Source organism: Dendropsophus ebraccatus, chromosome 3 (genome assembly GCF_027789765.1).
Source record: "Dendropsophus ebraccatus isolate aDenEbr1 chromosome 3, aDenEbr1.pat, whole genome shotgun sequence".
NCBI lineage: Eukaryota > Metazoa > Chordata > Amphibia > Anura > Hylidae > Dendropsophus > Dendropsophus ebraccatus.
In genome coordinates, this window is record NC_091456.1 from 187,565,276 (window position 1) to 187,581,702 (window position 16,427).

The following is a 16,427-nucleotide window of genomic DNA, read 5'->3' on the forward strand; positions in this document are numbered from 1 at the left end:
GAGGGATTCTGGGAGTGATGTCATCATGACATCATTCTTATCTATGGAATAACAGATGGATAGGACTGGAGAGGTGAGGGATTCTGGGAGTGATGTCATCATGACATCATTCTTATCTATGGAATAACAGATGGATAGGACTGGGGAGGTGAGGGATTCTGGGAGTGATGTCATCATGACATCACTCCCTATCTATGGAATACCAGATGGATAGGACTGGAGAGGTGAGGGATTCTGGGAGTGATGTCATCATGACATCATTCTTATCTATGGAATAACAGATGGATAGGACTGGGGAGGTGAGGGATTCTGGGAATGGATGGAGTGATAGTAATGTGTCTCTTCATACACAGGATTACACAGTAGTGAAGAAGTCCTCTAGTGGGCGCTGTGGGGCCCCTGGGTGTGAAGGATGGGGAAGAACCCTGAGCCCAATCCCGGGGCCCCTGATACATGAGGAAATGGAGGAAGAGAAGATCCTAGAAGTCACCAACAAGATGGTGGAGCTGCTGAGTGGAGAGGTGAGACTGTGGCTGCTGGGAATGCTGGGACATTATACAGTAACACCACTGGAGGGGTGGGGGGGATGACTGTGTGATCATTGTGTGTGTCAGGTTCCTATAAGGTGTCAGGACGTGGCGGTCTATTTCTCCATGGAGGAGTGGGAGTATGTAGAAGGACACAAGGATCAGTACAAGGATGTGATGCTGGAGGATCAGCAGCCCCTCCCATCAGCAGGTAATAGACAGGACTATATACACACCTCCTCTCTGTATTATCTGGATGGAAAGAATGAATTCAGTCTCTGTATGTGTTCCCTCCAGTCAGATCCAGTAAGAGAACAGCACCAGAGAGATGTCCCCGTCCTCTTCTCCCACAGGATCAGGTAGATGGAGATGTTCCCTATGATCTGTACATCCCACCTGACTTCTCCTTCTGTCTGATGACTTTTACAATACTTCTCTCACATCTTATGAATCAGGGGAAAGATCTAATTGAGACCAATGCTCCAGAGATGACAATAAAAGAAGAAGAGACGGATGACAGCAGTAATAACCAGTATAAGGTGGACATTCCTATGGGGAAAGATCTGAACTATTTTAAAGACAGAATAGTAAAAAAAGAAGAGGAGACAGAGTACAGCAGTGATGAGCAGTATAAGGAGGACATCACTACAGGTAACCGCCCAGGTGAGTAGTGACCACTAAATGCAGAGAACAGTCACACATTCTCCTCAGTCACCGGCTGTAACTATTCTGTGTGGAATATTATAAGCTCTGTGTCCTGTCAGTTTTCCAGCTATATAATCATTCAGCCTAAATTCTAATATACAGCACAGTCCCAGCGGACAATACATCACTATCAGTCTCCTGCTGCTGCATCTATAGTGACTGTCCTCATCTTACAGCGTACCTATTGCCAGGGCTGTGGAGTCGGTAAGCCGCAGCTCCGACTCCTGAATGTTATCAGAACCGACTCCCGACTCCTGCTCCTTCATAAATGGCCGGTCATATACCAGGGGAGTTATTTATCACACTGGCTCAGCAGCTTCTCCCTAATGTCCTACATGATGCTGGGGCGACTTCTGAGGGAATAAGAAATATATAAAGCAGCTTCTCCTGTGTGTGCAGTGGATGCAGCCAGTCTCCAGCCTCCATGTCCTGAACTACTCAGAACTAGACTAGATGGAGCAGGTGGTCTTTTCCTGCTGACAATCTTCTATGTTTCTAACTAACTATTCACCATACGAGAAACACTGCCAGATCCCTGTGATACAGAGGTCAGCCATAGTGATATACAGGGGGTCACACACAGTGATATAGAGAGGGGTCACACATAGTGATATAGAAGGTCACTGTGGGGGCACGCAATAGCGCGCACACACACACACACACACACACACAGCCTGCTACAGCCATAGAACACACAGCTTGCTGCATCCATAGCGCACACCACACACACACAGCCTGCTGCAGCCATAGTACACACACACACCTTGCTGCAGCTATAGCACACACACTCAGCCTGCTGCAGCCATAGCACACACACACACACACACAGCCTGCTGCACCCATAGCGCACTAACACAGCCCTCTGCAGCCATAGCACACACACACACAGCCTGCTGCACCCATAGCACCAACACACACACACACACACACACAGCTGCAGCCATAGAACACTGAAGAAAAACACACAATCTTCTGCCAGAGATAAAACACCACACTGAGGACAGAGGTTACTGCTGCATTACTTATGTCTCCTCCTCCTCCTCTATATTACACAGGATATCTTCATATTACACTGCTGCTCATATACAGTGATCCAGCATCCAGGAAGAGACCAGCACAGATCTCCCCCCACACAATGGACTTTTCCAGCTCAGAAACAAACTGCCAAATAGTGACCGACAACTTTTCCCCGACCACCCTTATGTAATAGGGCCAGTGTCCTATTACTGATATATTCCCCGACCACCCTTATCTAATAGGGCCTGTGTCCTATTACTGATATATTCCCCGACCACCCTTATGTAATAGGGCCAGTGTCCTATTACTGATATATTCCCTGACCCCTCTTATGTAATAGGGCCAGTGACCTATTACTGATATATTTCCCGACCCCCCCTTATGTAATAGTGTCCTAATAGAATGTTGCTCATAATATATATTTATGAGCAAAACTTGAAAAGTTCATATCAAAATTCAATTCTACATTTTTAAAGATTTTTTTTTAAAGCTGGAGTCGGTACATTTTTTTCCGACTCCAGCCAAAACTAGCTCCAACTCAGACTCCAACTCCACGACTCCGACTCCACAGCCCTGACATTGGAAACTTTTTTTTTTTTAACTCAGATAATTTTTATTATCCACCTCATTGCAGTTCAAACAAAGGAACATTTAGGCAAGGTTACAGGATACCGTTCTAGTACAGGTTTTGTATACATGAAGCTACAATAGTAAGCGAACATAACTGCAATGAGTCCACTCCTTTTTCTGTGTTTTCCTCCAGGTATGCTTGCACTCTTGTGTTGCGCATTATGGTCAGAGAGATTAGGTAGAGGTACATAACAAAAAGGATGTACAAAAGGAGAGCTTTCAGACTTAATAACCAAACATGGTTTGCAAGTGAACCCAACCATCGGCCCAACAGTAGCCGAACCGGTCACACTATACCATAGAGACCTCATAGAAAACCATCGCAGGAGAGGCCTGCCGCCTGCAAGGGTAAAGGATCGAAATCTGTGAGCACTTGGGGTTATGGGCAATAAAAGCACCCAACAGGTTTCATCTACATTATCTACTCATGGCATTAAGAAATTGCTGAAAAGGGTTTCGACATATACGTAATAGGGTTGGGCTGGGTACGTCTGGAGCATCCAGCCATCGGCTCCAGAGCTGTTCAAATTTGCGGGGACACCGCCTTTTAGTATACACACCTTTTTCTAATCTAATAACCTCGTTCATTCTATTCAAAAACTCACTCAGGGTAGGGGGTCCAGAGTCAATCCACCTAGAGGCCACAGTCTTCCTGGCCTGAAATAGAATCCTCTGAACCCCCAACACGGTATAATCATCCCATTGTAGCGCCTCTAGCAGCCCTAGGATATAATAAGTAGGCAGCAAGGGCAGCGTTAACTGATATACTTTCCTAATAATGTCCCGTATTCCCTTCCAGTAGTCATTCAGGGCCTGGCACTCCCAAAACATATGCATTATATGTGCATCTTCTATATGGCATCGGGGACATTGGGATGTCTGCCTATAGCCCATCCTGTACATAACCCGTGGAGTTTTGTAAACCCTATGAAGCAAGAATAATTGTGGCAGCCTTTGAGCCTCACATAAAGACAAAGTAGGTGTCAATTCCAGTATGTCTTGCCACTGAGAATCAGTAATTTGGCCTACATCTTGCACCCACTTATCTTTGACCGCTAGAGGCGCTTTAGCCAGTTTACTTTGAAGGAGGGAGAGATACACTGTAGAGATGGCCCCTCTCACCAGTCCCTCGCTCCCCACCTCCGTCAATACGCAATGGGAGTTGACAATTAGAGGAGTCAGGGAGTGTTGTGTCTGTAGAGCGTGTCTGACTTGCAAGTATTTATAAAACTCTCTATTTGTGAGCAGATAAGAGTCCTTGAGTTCGTCAAAGGATATTATCAATCCCTCCCTCCAAAGCTGATGTAAATAGTATATACCCAACTGCTTCCAGGAGGAAAAACCTTCCAGACCAGATAGCTCTGGAAGGGCGGGATTGTTCCATAGTGGGGAGTAGTCCGTGAACCCCTGTAGTCCCAAGTGCTGTTTCACCACGGTCCAGACTTTCGCAAATAATTTAAGAATGGGTAGTATCCGGCCCCATCTGTCTCTACACCCACTATCTACTGCAGCTAGAGGAGTCCCCTGCCCAGTCAACCACATCACCATCCTGCCCACTACTCCTATCTCAGTAGCTTTACCCCAGCCCTTCATGTGCTGCAACTGGGCCGCCAAGAAGTAAAGGAATGGATCAGGTATGGCGAGACCCCCCTCGTGTTTGGGGCGCTGGAGTGTTTCTAGCTTAAGTCTAGCGGATTTCTTTTTCCATAGTAATTCTCTAAATAAAGTATTCATCTTTTTAAAATACTTAGTCGGTATCCATAGGGGGGCATTGTGCAGTACATACAATAATTGGGGCATGAGTATCATTTTAATAAGATTACCCCGTCCCACAACTGAAAGGGGGAGTCTACACCATGTGTTTACTTTGGCTGCGCTTTTGTGAAGTATCTGGCCAAGATTGTCTGGGATGTAATCTCTTACTGTCGCTGATACCACAACCCCCAGGTACTTAAACCGGTCCACACTCTGCAGGGGCACCTGAGGGGCATGAAGGGGCAAGGAAGGCAAATCTAGGGGCATCACCACTGACTTGTCCCAGTTGATAGTTAGGCCGGAATAGGAGCCAAAACGAGAGATCACGGACATTATGGGGCCTATCGAGTTTTCATAATCATTAGTGTACAGCAGCATATCATCTGCGTAAAGAGAGACTTTTTCCTCCCCTCCTCCCCCCCAAGGGATCCCTATTATGTCCTGGGAGTCACGTATAAGAGATGCCAGGGGCTCTATAGCTATGGCAAATAAAAGTGGGGATAAGGGACACCCCTGGCGCGTACCCCTATATAGTGAGAAGCTATCAGACAGACCTCCATTCGCCCGAACACGAGCAGTTGGATCAGCATACAGTAGTTTAACCCACTTCATGTATCCCTCTCCTATTCCCATGTGTCCCATGACGGCCCATAGGTACTCCCACTCGACGCTATCGAAAGCCTTCGCAGCGTCGAGTGAGAGCACCGCAGCCCTAGCCCCCCCCGTCCCCCCTCTTCCATCCCTAGCCTGGATATTCATATACAGGCGCCTAATATTTTGGGCTGTAGACCTATTGGGCATAAATCCTGATTGATCAGAGTGTATAAGTGATTCTATGACAGTCGTCAGTCTGTCTGCCAGCACCCGAGCCAATAGCTTGACGTCAGTAGTTAGCAGAGAGATAGGGCGATATGATTCAGGTCGGGCAGGGTCCTTATCCGGTTTAGGGATAACCACAATAATGGCTTCTCTAAGGGATGGCGGCAGAGTACCAGTTTGGAGAGATTCCTCAAACACTTTCAATAGCTGTGGAAGAAGGATATCGCTATGGTGTTTATAGAATTCCCCAGGTAACCCATCCACCCCCGGGGCCTTTTCATTAGCTAGGGACTTCAAGGCCTGTTCCAACTCCTCAATAGTAATTGGTTCGTCTAAGTCATGAGTCTGAGTAGGTGTCAGAGTAGGGAGAGAAATGTTCGTGACAAAGTTAGATATTTTGTGCCTGTCAGAGTCCGACAGTCTGGAGGTGTATAGGTTCGTATAGAAAGAACCAAGACCCGCTAGAATGTCCTTGTCATCCGAGACCCGTCCCGCCAAAGGCGATATCAGTTCAGCTATGTGTGACAGCCCGGATTGGGCTCTAACAACCGTTGCTAGCATATGCCCCGTGCTTTCCCCTTCATGATAATAGGCCTGTTTCATGAAGAGCCTCTTACTTTCCGCTATACTCAGCTGGTGTTCCTTTAATAAAGACTGCGCCTCCTCCCAATTGCCAAGACAGCGAGGGGTAGGGTCGGCAACATATGCCGATTCAGTTTCTGCCACCCTTATTTCATATGATTTAGTTAGGGCCCTAGTTTTATTCTTATGTCGGCTAATCCGCTGTATATAAAGCCCACGGACATAAGCTTTCATGGCATCCCATACCATAGCCCCAGTTGTTGAACCCGTGTTGTGAACGAAGAAATCTTTAATAGCCTCCCCCATAGACCCATCTACGTCTACTATTTGTAGCCAGAAGGGATTTAATTTCCATAATGGTCCTCCCCCCGGTATTGTGTAACCCCACTGCAACCGAAGATGTAGAGGGGAGTGATCCGAGATACTACGGGGTAAGTAATCAACTTCTCGGATATACGGAAGTAGGGTATCATTCCCCATAGCTAAGTCAATGCGCGATAGGGATCTGTGGGAGCTGGAATAGCAAGAAAACTGTCTGACAGCGGGATTCCGCAGTCTCCAAACATCAGCCAGTCCCGCCTCCGCCACCATCCTGGCCATAGGGGTCGGAGAGTCCGACAGAGACATATTATTTATAGCAAATTTGTCAAGGCGAGGAACCATCATATTGTTGAAATCTCCCATTAGCAGTGTTGGCAGCGGAGGGAGACCGGACACCAAGAGCAGGACTTTCCTCAAAACTGTCTGGTTATAAGGGGGGGGGATATACAATGCAACCAATATGAATGATACTCTATAAATCGTACAGTGAATACATACATATCTGCCTTCAGCGTCCACAAAAGAAGCGTGGCAGGTAAAGGGAAGCTTACTATGAACTAAAATAGACACACCTCTAGAGTACGTAGTATGGACGGAATGATATGCATGGGAAATCCACCTACGCGCGAGCACAGAGGTTGTGTCGCGAGAAAGATGGGTTTCAGCTAAGCAAATAACTCCAGGTTGGTAATCTTTCAGAGTATTAAAAATAGCATTCCGCTTACCAGCCTCTCCCAGCCCTCTCACATTCCATGCAGTTATGTGTACTTTATGAGCCATAGTTTTGCAGTTAAAATGATGACCTTAGTCATTAGAAAATGCATAGCAAAGTGGTACCCACAGAACAGTGCAAAGAGGACCTCTAGTGGCATAGTGTGGTAGAACAACTGAACAATCAACTGTAACTGAAAAACAAACATTGTACACAGTGTCTCGTATTTGGAGACCATAGGGCACCCGAGAGTCACTACAGTGCAAAGTCACACTGCAGTGAGCAGATACACCTCAGCGGCAAAGAAACGGGGAAAGAGAAGGAGAGCGGAAGGAAACAATGGGAAACAACTAAGATCTCTTTTCCCGCCTCCCCACCACCCGCCACCGCAAGAGACTATAAACAGCCCAGCATAAAACATAAAACATATCTCAAAGAACAAGGTAGTGCAATATATCAGAGCTCAGAGTAGAGCCATGCCAGTAAAAGTTGCAGTCACAGGTAACGGCTCATCAAAGTTAACAGGAGTATTAGCGACTCTTTGCGTCCTGTTTAATAGCGCGTTCATTGGCATCCAGCCATTCCATAGCTTGCCTCGGAGTGTCAAACATGTGCACTGAGCCTAGTGCCACTACACGGAGCCTAGCAGGATACAGCATAGAGTATATCACATTCAATGCCCGCAAGCGCCTTTTGATGTCCATGAATTGGGCACGGCGATGTTGGACTTCTGCAGAGAAATCAGGGAAGATAGATATCTTTGAACCGTTGATATTTAGTTCTCCGCTGTCTCTGGCCGCTCTCAAAATGGCATCCCTGTCACGGAAATGTAGAATTTTAATCAGGATTGGTCGGGGCTGCGCCCCTGGTGGCGGCTCACGGAATGGCACCCTGTGCGCTCTTTCTATTGCAAATAGTGGTGACAGTTTATCTTTGGCAATCCTTTCTTTAAACCAAGCTTCAAAAAATGTCACAGCATCCCGTCCTTCAGCATGTTCGGGGACTCCTATGAGTCTAACATTATTCCTGCGGAGTCTATTCTCTAGATCATCTGTTTTCGCAAACAGCAGGGAGACATCATTTATTGCTCTTTTGAGATCTCTAGCAATTGGGGGCATTTGATCTTCTATATCGCTCACTCTGCTCTCCACAGCTTTAATACGGTCATTAGTTACCCTCATGTCCTGTCTGATCAAGGACACCTCTTCCTTCAGTGAGCCCATGTTGCTGCTCAGAGCCAGGACAGCAGTATATACATCCTTAATAGTGGGCTCTGTGACTGTTGCAGGATCTGGTTGTTCCACCCTGCTGTCTCCCCCCTCCGTTACAATACAGTCAGCAGCAGAATCAGTCACCAGCATACCTGAGGGTTCTCCCAGGGAGTCCGTGCCCCGCTCCACATCTCCCTGCATCTCAACAAGCTGCACCTCAGGAGATTCAGCGGTAGGTGCCTGGATATGTTTGCCAAGTTTGAGCGCCGAGTCCCGCAGCCGCTCCGAGGCCGCAGCGCCATCTTGTTTTAGTGGAGTCGCCGTGCCAGACTCCTTTGCCGCCTTCCCTTTCGTTTGTTTAGTGAAGACCATGGCCGCAAAAGGTACCGGCGGTGTCCTGGGCTCTTCTGGGACCGGATGGTTTAGACTGTGAGTGTCAGTCCGGGCTGTAACGGATGCTATTCAGGATCGGGTGGCAGGAGCTGCGGAGCGCGCGTCCTCTCACATGTCCGCTCAGGCCACGCCCCGACATTGGAAACTTAAAGAAGTTATCCAGCGCTACAAAAACATGGCCACTTTCTTCCAGAGACAGCTCCACTCTTGTCTTCAACTTGGGCGGGGTTTTGCTGCTCAGTTCCATTGAAGTGAATGGAGCTTTATTGCAAACCGCACCTGAACTGGAGACAAGAGTCGTGTTGTCTCTGAAAGAAAGTGGCCATGTTTTTGTAGCACTGGATAACCCCTTTAATACAAGTCTAGTCTATGGACAACTTTTCCCCGACCCCCCTTATGTAACAGGGCCAGTGTCCTATTAGAATGTTGCTCATAATATATATTCAGGAGCAAAACTTGTAAAATTCATACCAAAATTCAATTCTACATTTTTTTTTTTTAAGATTTTTTTAAAGCTGGAGTCGGTAATTTTTTTCCGACTCCAGCCAAAACTAGTTCAGACTCCACGACTCCGACTCCACAGCCCTGCCTTTTGCAATTTTTTTTTTTTTTTAAGAAATCAACCGGGGTTGTGATCACAAGAACTTTATGTAATATACTCACTTTAATTTTTCTTAATTTATTTATATAGTTAAATGAATGTTATACGTACGGCCGAGCTGTGCTCCATGTTCCTTTCATGTTGATATTTGGTCTTTGCTTTGTTTAAAAAAAATGAGACCAAACACAGAAGGTCCCAGCGCTCACAGACATGGCTCAGTAATGGCTGACAGTAATGTTCAGTGGGCACTAAGATTTTGAGTGTTTGTTCATAGTCGAGAATTTTTCAATGATTGAGTTTGTGACCCCTCATGACCTTTGACCATTATACTTAGTTTAGATGCAGGAAAGGCCTCCGACAAGACCTCATGGCCCTTTATTCCCACCACTATTCAGCGTAGACGGTTTGGCCCTATATTCTCCCAGTGAATTATAACTTATACAGAAACAGACGTAATACTTTGCCCTTTGTGGCTGTGACGTCCCTTGTTCGGGGAGGGTCATCCAGAAAGCTGTTCGGAAGGCTCTGACCACTTACCAAGGACATATGTAGCCAGGAGTTCTGGGTAATTTGGTATTTTACAGTATGGCAAGGCATTTCTTTAAATATATGTTATTATTTTTATAGCCCCTGTGAGGCGCTATAGCGGTTTTTATAAATGGTCACAACTTGGCTCCTTTCCAAAGAGCCGGAGCATGACAGCTCTGCCAGATGTTCTCGGCATTCCCTGCGATCTGGAGATATAGAGCAGTCTAGTGAGATCGCTCTGTAGCTTTCACTGATAATTATTGTCCCTGCAGCCTATACCTTATGCTGCAGAGACATTACACCCGCCCCCCTCTCCCTTCCTTCCGGCCTCCCTGCAGTGCAGTATACAGGCACAGAGGAGAGAAAGCAGCTCCCCTGTGCCTGCATCTTCAGCTCACAGCCGGCCTGTGGAGGAAGGGATTCAGTGCTTTAAAGGAAACCTGTCAGACACACACACACACACTAGGGCTGGGCGATTAATCAAATTAATTTGATTAATTCGCCCAGAATGTTAGAATCGATAAAAATCATTGCAGGCGGGCAATCCGGAGAGGGGCGGGGCGAGCGCCAAACAGTCCGGAGAGGGGGCGGTGTGGGGCCGGCGGGCGCTGCAGTGAGGGGGGTGGGAGAGGTAGTCTGGTGGATGAAGTCAGGAGATCAAGACAGGAGCGAGACTGATAGCAGGGCGTCCTCCGCTGCCCGACACCCCGCTATCCCCACACACTTACTGACCTCACACGCTTTTATTATAGCGGGGATGGGATTACTCATCTCTTCCTGCTCTGATAGAGGAGAATGGCTGCGAGAATTGCTGGAGAAGTGTCACCACGCCAGACCACACGTGACTGACCAGCTGCTGCCAAGCTACAGCTCCCAGCATGCCCTGACAGCCTGTGTATAACTATTACTCCCAGCATGTCCTGACAGCTTATATATGTATAACTACTACCCCCAGCCTGTATGTTAATAACTACTACTCCCAGCATGTATGTGTATAACTACCACTCCCAGCATGACACAAGTCTGTATGTGTATAACTACTACCCCAGCCTAGGGCTGGGCGATTAATCAAATTAATTCCACCCAGAATGTTAGAATCAATTTGATTTTTTAAATAAAATCATTGCGGGTGGGGCGGACTTCGCGGTACAGTGGCAGGAAGGCAGCCAAGCAGTCTGGAGATGGGCAGGGCAGGCGCCATGGTAAAGTGTCGGGAAGGCAGCCGAGCAGTCCGGAGAGTGGCGGTGTGGGTCCGGTGAGGTGCAGGGCAGGCAGTCTGGAGAGATGCGACACGGGTGGCCTCCAGCAGCTGCTGACCTGCCCCCGCCCCTTATACACAGCGTCCTGCTCCCCTCCCGGCCACATACACAGGTCCCCGGTCTCTGGAGGAGACAGCAGGGACTGCAGGGTGATAGTGTCGCTGCAGGTCCTGGGGCTGTACAGCGGGATGGGATCCTGCTATACAGCTCCAGTAATCACCCTATGTTGTAGTCCCTGCTGCCTCCTCCAGAGACTGGGGACCTGTGTGTGTGGTTGGGAGGGGAACCCGTGTGCCGAGGGAGCACAGTTAAACTGGGAAGCAATACAGTTGTTGTCTCAAATGTCATTAAGGGTGCCTTCACACATACCTACTCGCAGCAGAAAACTCCCTGTGAGTTTCTGCTACGCGCCGAGGTCCTGGAAGGCCCCTATCACTACATGCAAGCAGTGGTCTGAAAGACCGCTGCGTGTATGTAATGCAGCCGCCCCCTTAACCCCTTCGGCGTGCGCACCGGTCCCACACCGCTGTCTCCATACATTACCTGGCTCTGGCGCCCAGCCAATCAGTGGCTGCGGCTGGGCGGCAGAGCAGGACCCTGGGACCCCGTGCAGCCAGAGCCAGGTAATGTATGGAGACAGCGGTGCGGGAGCCGAAGGGGTTAAGGTGGCGGCTGCATTACATACATGCAGCGGTCTTTCAGACCACTGCTTGTATGTAGTGATAGGGGCCTTCCAGGACCTCGGCTTGTAGCAGAAACTCGCAGCGAGTTTTTTGCTGCGAGTCGGTATGTGTGAAGGCACCCTAAAATAGTATCTGATGCTGCGAGAAAAAAAAAATCTGTTTTCTTTTTTTAGCAAAATTTTTTACAAATTTTAAATGTAAATTGACAATTGTCCAAATTTTTAAAAAATCAAGATTGTATGTTTTGGCCATATTGCCCAGCCCTTATATATACATATCTGTGCTGTCAGTTTCTAGGGCTGCATGAGCGATACAAGGATTGTTCATGCAGCCCATCTGGCTTACACAAATTTAATAGAATCATATAAGAACAGCTTAGATACACCGGCAAGCATGGAATATGGGGCGTGGCCTATGTGTCAAGCTGCCAACCTCAAGATGGCCACTTCTGTAAGCTGTTTCTCTACACTATAATGACAGGATTTAGAGCCCTAATGCTTCCAGGAGGGATTCATTTTATGTTTCGTTATATTTACTTCCTCCTCACTGTAAAGTAACTGCGTATACTTTTTAGTGATAGGTTCTGTTTAAGCTTCTATTACTGGGAAATAAGAGAAATGGTGTTTTCTCCTTTGCAGATGATTCTACCAGGAGCTCAGGGGGACAGCAGATCTCCTCAGAGGATCATATCACACAAGATACATATGAGGAGCCGTCCACTATCCCAGATACACCCTCAGCCCCTCACAGCAAAGATCTCTCATCTCATCCTGTTATACAAGTCCCATCTTCTGCTCCATCACAGCAAGCTGACATTTACAGAGAAAATACAGGAAAGACTCAGTTTTCATATTTACGCGAAAAATGCTTTCCTCACAAAACATATATTACAGAGGAGAAGCCTTTTTTATGTTCAGAATGTGGGAAATGCTTTATGTACAAATCAAAGCTTGTTACCCATCAAAGAATTCACACAGGGGAGAAGCCATTTTCATGTTCAGAATGTGGGAAATGTTTTACTGACAAATCAAATCTTCTTCATCATCAAAGAGGTCACACAGGGGAGAAACCATTCTCATGTTCGGAATGTGGGAAATGTTTTAAAAGGAAATCAAAACTTGTTCAACATCAAAGAATTCACACAGGAGAGAAGCCATTTTCATGTTCAGATTGTGGAAAATGTTTTACCCGGAAATCCCATCATGTTAACCATCAAAAAATCCACACAGGGGAGAAGCCGTTTTCATGTTCAGAATGTGGAAAGTGTTTTACTCAGAAATCAAATCTTGCTGACCATCAAAGAATTCATGCAGGGGAGACGCCATTTTCCTGTTCAGAATGTGGAAAATGTTTTACTCGGAAATCAAAGCTTGTTGGGCATCAAAAAAGTCACTCAGAAGTAAAAGCATTTTCATGTTCAGAATGTGGAAAATGTTTTACACATAAATCAAACCTTGTTACCCATCAAAGAACTCACACAGGGGAGAAACCATATTCATGTACAGAATGTGGGAAATGTTTTTCTGTGAAATCAAATCTTGTTGAGCATCAAAGAATTCACACAGGGGAGAAGCCATTTTCATGTTCAGAATGCGGGAGATGTTTTAAAAGGAAATCCAAACTTTTTGATCATCAAAGGATTCACACAGGGGAGAAGCCATTTTTATGTTCAGATTGTGGCAAATGTTTTACTCGGAAATGTCATCTTGTTAAACATCAAAGAATCCACATAAGGGAGAAGCCATTTCCTTGTTCAGATCTTGGGAAATATTTTACTGTACAATCAGCGCTTGTCAAACATGAACACAGTCACACAGGGGAGGAGTCAGTTTTATGAGATATGAAAAAACTCTAAAAAAAGTTCTGCCTATTCACTGAGATTTGTTCTGGTTTGTCCGAACAACAAACGAACCGCAATAAAACAACTGAATGATTGCAGCTACAATAGTGGCAGCAAAAAAGTAAGCTTTAATGTCCCAATTATTTCAATGGGAGAAGAGACAAAAGAGCAAGTTTGAAAATCACGTTTAAAATGAAGTGAGATGTCGCTTATTAGGAGCGTTTGTTCCGGGGATTAAAAAGAAATTTTGCATTTAACTGCCCTGGAAAAAGCATCAGGGTATGTTCACACTGGGGAATTGAAGAGGAATCCGCTCCTAATTTCCGCTTGAAATTTCTCCCGTAAAATATGAACACGTATGTCCCATTGTGTTTAATGGAATTTCCTCTGTTGTTCACACTGCAGAATTTTCTGCCGCAGATCCGCTTTCCGCCCAAAGAAATGACATGCCAATTCTTTGGGCGGATTCTGCTAGAGCAATACTATAGGAGTTAATGGGGGCCGTGCGCGTCTCTGTCCGTGCTATAGATTCTATGCACTGGCGGATTGTGCCGTCTGTCCAAAGAATGAACAATGTCCTTGCATAGAATGGAGTCCATGGTATGGGAGCGGATGCGAACTGCCGAATCCACACACTGAGGAATAGGCGAGTATTCAGCGAAGAATTTCTGCGAGCTTTCTGCTTAAAATTCCTCACCTATTCAGCTCTGGCAGAATTTGAGTGGAATTCAAGCCCCATTGACTTCTATAGGAGTCCTGTAGCAGAATCCGCCCAAAGAAGTGACATAATTTTCCTGACAGAAATTCCGCCGTGTGAACGACTGAGAGGAAAGCCCATTCAACACAATATCAAATTTAAAGTGTTTATTTTTTTTATGGGCAGAATTTGGAGTGGATTCCAAGCGCATTTTGCCGCAGAATCTGCTCGAAATTCCACGAGAATTGCTCAGTGTGCATGCACCCTTATTATGTTAGGATAGATATATGTATATACCAGGCAGGATTACATTCCGTTATTGTAGATTTACCAACCACATCTGCTAGAAGTTTGTTCCAAGCATCTACTACTCTCAGTAAAGTATTATATTCTCATGTTCGTGAGTTTTTTTTTTTTCTGAGAACATTTCCCTTCTTAACCTTATTTAGTCCTGTAACATATATAAAGGTTTCCGTCATGTCCCCCCTTTCCCTTCTTTCCTCCAGACTATACAGATTCAGATCCTTAAGTCTTTCAAACGTTTTTGCGAGCTTGGATGGTGGGTTGTACCTGGCGAGTTAAGCAGTGGTGAGGCTTTACATACAGTACAGTGCTGTATAAGGGCTCGTTCCCACTGAGGAAAGGTAGCGGAATTCCGCGACGGAATTGTCCGCCGCGGAATGCCGTTAGCCTCCCGCTCATAATGGGAGTCTATGGGAGGCGCGCGCTCCTGCCCTGTCCGCGCTGAAGAATGAACATGTTCATTCTTCAGCGCGGACAGGGCAGGAGCGCGCGCCTCCCATAGCCTCCCGCTCATAATGGGAGTCTAACGGCATTCCGCGGCGGACAATTCCGTCGCGGAATTCCGCTACCTTTCCTCAGTGGGAACGAGCCCTAAGACTGCTGGAGTGTATATACAGTGCAGTAGTAGTACAGGCAGTGCACCACCACCTCCCAATGTGATCCTATTGGATGAAAGAGGTCGCCCAGTGATGAGGTCAATGGAGAGTACTATAAATAAGACCCTAGATGGGCGCCGCCTCCTAATAAGCCCTCCTCCTGATGAAGCCCATGTATGGGTGAAACTAGTTGAGGGGCTTGCGGCTGTATTTTAACTTTCACTGCACTAGGAGTTTAGTTAGACAGTTACAATTGTGAGATAGTGAGTAGTCTGCAGCTACGATCACTATGTATATTATGAATTGATACTTTGATGACTACTAGTAGCAGTGTGTTTTTAAGTGTCACAACAATAACTGAGGTTACATTTTAATAAGAGAGCTAATAAAAGCTACGTTTTACTTTAGTGGAAGGTACTACTGGATGAGATTTGGGCTTTTGGCCCTTGTTATTTTATCCTAGTGATTTTCCATCCAGATTACCTTCTTTTGGGCACTTTAGGTTTTTTGTTCAAGTTCTGTACAGTATAGTGCTGTTCTGTACTGTACTGTAGTGATTATACTGAGCACTTATCAGTGTAATAAATGAGGATTGTAGGGAATTATTGGTGGCTGCTGGAACCAATTAATCACATTTACATTATTTCCTATGGGAAGACACTGCTCAGTTCTCAAACTGCCTTCCGGAACCAATTAAGTTCAAGAACCGAGGTACCACTGTATATATAAATTTATATATATATATATATATATATATATATATATATATATATATATATATATCTATATCTATATCCCAGCATTTCTCAGTCGTGTCATTGGGGGACACAGACAGTGGGTATAGGCTGATGCCACTAGGAGGCGACACTAAGCTCTAAAAAGAAAAGAGTGCTAGCTCCTCCTACCAGCCTATACCACAGGCAGTAAGCTAAGCCAGTTTTAGCTTAGTGTCTGTAGGAGGTAGACACTCCTGCAGTACTCTGCAGGTTTACATTTTGTTTTTACCTTTTTTTTTTTCTACTGACTTCCGAAGAAAAGTGGCCACATGGGTCTGGTGCGGACTCCTCTGATGCCCACCAGCCTAAGGGTCACCCAGGCTTATGGACTGAGCCTATTGGGTGCCCCCACCCACCCGTTCCAGCAGCCCACTTGGAGCGAGTGGCAAGCTGAAGGGGTGACCCTGCTGGTTTTAGGGAGCAGAAGACATCGACAGGTGAGTATATTTTTTTGTTTATTTCAGCCCCCCTT

At 46.2% G+C, this 16,427-nt stretch overlaps 3 protein-coding genes and 1 pseudogene across 3 annotated transcripts in view; 2 read left to right on the top strand and 2 right to left on the bottom strand.

Moving 5' to 3' along the window:
- LOC138787574 (zinc finger protein 721-like) overlaps positions 1-13,589 on the top strand; it is a 40,884-nt pseudogene extending 27,295 nt beyond the window's left edge.
- The window catches only part of LOC138786591 (oocyte zinc finger protein XlCOF7.1-like), a 496,490-nt gene that overhangs the window by 168,421 nt on the left and 311,642 nt on the right, over positions 1-16,427 (bottom strand). The gene's annotated exons all lie outside the window — the stretch shown is intronic.
- The window catches only part of LOC138786742 (zinc finger protein 436-like), a 113,905-nt gene that overhangs the window by 67,698 nt on the left and 29,780 nt on the right, over positions 1-16,427 (bottom strand). The window lies entirely within an intron of this gene.
- LOC138786799 (oocyte zinc finger protein XlCOF6.1-like) overlaps positions 1-16,427 on the top strand; it is an 86,827-nt gene that overhangs the window by 24,240 nt on the left and 46,160 nt on the right. The gene's annotated exons all lie outside the window — the stretch shown is intronic.